The following is a 2939-nucleotide window of genomic DNA, read 5'->3' as shown; positions in this document are numbered from 1 at the left end:
GGCTTGAACTCTGGGCTTGGGTGCTGTCCCTCAGCTCTTCAGCTCAAGGCTAGCACTCTACCACTTGAGCCATAGTACCACTTCCAGTTTTCTGGTGGTTTAATGGAAATAAGAGTCTCACAGACTTTCTGGCTCAGCCTGGCTTTGAACCATGATCCTCAGATCTCAGCCTCCTGAGTAGCTAGGATTACAGGCATGAGCCACCAGCACCAGGCTCATAAGGTCACTTTTTTGTTTATTTTTATTTTTAATTCATGAAGTGCCACTTTAATTTTATAATAATTAAATCAATTAATTTTTAAACTTATTTTCTAAATCATACATTGAAAACATAAAATTGTGCATGTTTTTGTACTTGTATGCATTGTAAACTGTCTAAGGTAAGCCAGGTGCTAGTGGCTCATGTCTGTAACCTTAGCTACTCAGGAGTAGCTGAGGATTGAAGTTTGAAGTCAGTCATGCAGACAAATCCAAGAGACTCCTATCTCCAATCAACTAGCAAAAAGCCTAAAGTAGAAGTTGGGCTCAAGTGGTGGAGCTCCAGCCTTGAGTAGAAAAACAAAGAGAGGGTGCATTGGTTCTAAATTCAAGCTCCAGTGCCTGCACAAAATAAAGTATTACAATAAAGTCAAGCCATCTCCCCAAACATCATTTCTTTATGGTAAAAACCTTCAAACATCCATTCTTCTAACTTATTGAAATGTACAGTACATTATTTATAGTCACTATTCTATACAATAGCACAGAGAAACTCCCTGCTCTTATTCAATTATAACTCCCAACCCTTCCTCCTCCTGCTCTTCCCAGCCTCTGGTAGCCAGCTGCTATTCTACTCCCCACTTCTATGTGATTAGCTTTGAGATTCCACATGAGTGAGATTAGGCATTACCTGTCTTCCTGTGACTTATTTCACTTACTGTAATGATCTTCAATTCTCTCCATTGTTGTCACAATGACAGGATTTCATTCTTCATTTATAGGTAGTCACATTTTCTTTATATAGCCACTTTTAAAAAATGGTTTCTTACTATCCAGGTAATTTGATTTAAAAAATCTCTTATTAGCAGTAGAATACGTCTTCAACATTTAATATTTCTCAGAAAAAATCATTAAAATGAGTCTTTTTTCAGGGCTATACATTGGTACCAGTGTGTAGATGAAGTGGATCATTCCTGTAATCCCAAATACTTGGGAGGTGGAGATAGAATGATCACAGTTTGAGACCAGCTTGGGCAAAAATTATTGAAACCCCCATCTCAATCAATAAGCCAGGTTTGGTGGTATATAACTGAGATCTCAGCTACATGGGAAGTATAGACAGGAGAATTGAGGTGAGTCTGGATCTAGGCTAAAACATCAGACACTAAGTGAAAAATAAGGCAGAAAAATATTGGGAGTATGGCTCAAATGGTAGAAAGCCTGCCTAGAAATCTCCAGGCCCTGAATGCAAACCCCAGTGCCACCAAAACCAAAACAAGGCACAGCAAAAATGTGTCCTTTGCTTCTAAGCTCCTTTCTCTTCATCCTCATCTTGTATTTATGAAAATATAAAGCATCAGGATATCACAAATCATGTGGCCTCAGATAAGTTACTCAGCCTCTCTAAACTCAATCCTCTTTATCTGTCAAATAGGAATAATAGTTTAATGGCTTCAGTTAAAAAGATCTGAGACCAAATGCTAAGTAATCAACAATCCTATTAATAAACAGGTATATGTTTTGTTTGGCCAGGGCTGGAGATCAAATCTAGAGCTTCACAGAATGCTAGCTGAACTACGCCGTTAGCACCTATGTGTATGTCTTACCTCCAGTCAAAATGAGTGAAAAGAGAAATGTTAGAATAACAAATACCAAACTAGATACTCATGGCCTATGTGCAGTGGCAACCTAAAGAAAAATGCTATGTGCCATCAGTGGAAGTATTATCTTCTGACACAGCGGTGCCAGGTTTGCCTTTGTCAGGAACTGCCAGCCTCTTTCTGGCAGAGCCACAGACACACAGCAAACAGCCCTGTGCCTGCCTGGGTCAGCTCAGTGCCCCAGGCAAGCCTGGCTAGCCTCTCCTATCCATGATCAGGACAGTCTACCAGACAGCACACAGACAGTTTCCTGTTTCTGTTTGCCTCAAGTATCAAAATGCTATTCCAAACAAAATTTTGTCATGCATTCTACATTTCAAATGGGCTGTAAGTTACTTTTCAAAGATGCTACAGTGGGAAGAAGGGGAAGAAAAACTATTTGAGATTTGTATTAATTAGCTTACATTAGTTGTACAAGAGGGGGTTTCACTGTGACATTTCCATACAGCCATACAACATACCCCGATCAAATTCACTTCTTCTCCATTAACTCCCTACTCCCCCATCCCCATTCACTTTGTTTACCAGCCAATGTCCCACTGATACCCGCACCGTGACAGCACCTGTTTTACTTTTTTATACAGTGGTATTAATTGCACCAAAGGTAAGATTGACACTTTAATTTTCATTCTTAGTTTTAAGGAAATTTGAAAACAGTCATCAGAGAACTTTCTATACACTGTAACCTTTAACCTCCTAAATACTAATGCTTGCTTCATTGCTGTTATTTTGAACCAAAGAAGAGAAAAGGAAAGATGGAGGGAAGAAAGGAAGGAAAGAAAAAAAAAGAAAAGATGAATTGGTTCTTTTTCTCTTCTGCAGCAAAGCAAGATTGATTCTTTTTTTTTTTTTTTTGTCAGTTGTGGGGCTTGAACTCTGGGTCTGGGCACTGTCCCTCAGCTCTTCAGCTCAAGGCTAGCACCCTACCAAATGAGCCATGGCACCACTTCTGACTTTTTCTGTTTATGTGGTGCTGAGGAATCAAACCCAGGGCTTCATGCATGTAAGGCAAGCACTCTACCACTGAGCCACCTTCTCAACCCACAAGATTTATTCTTGGCCAAAGAATAAGGTGGCTGG

The sequence above is a fragment of the Dipodomys merriami genome, unplaced genomic scaffold (assembly GCF_024711535.1).
Source record: "Dipodomys merriami isolate MVZ:Mamm:240054 unplaced genomic scaffold, mDipMer1.0.p SCAF_1, whole genome shotgun sequence".
Taxonomy (NCBI): Eukaryota; Metazoa; Chordata; class Mammalia; order Rodentia; family Heteromyidae; genus Dipodomys; species Dipodomys merriami.
Note: the sequence above shows the minus strand (reverse complement) of the source record.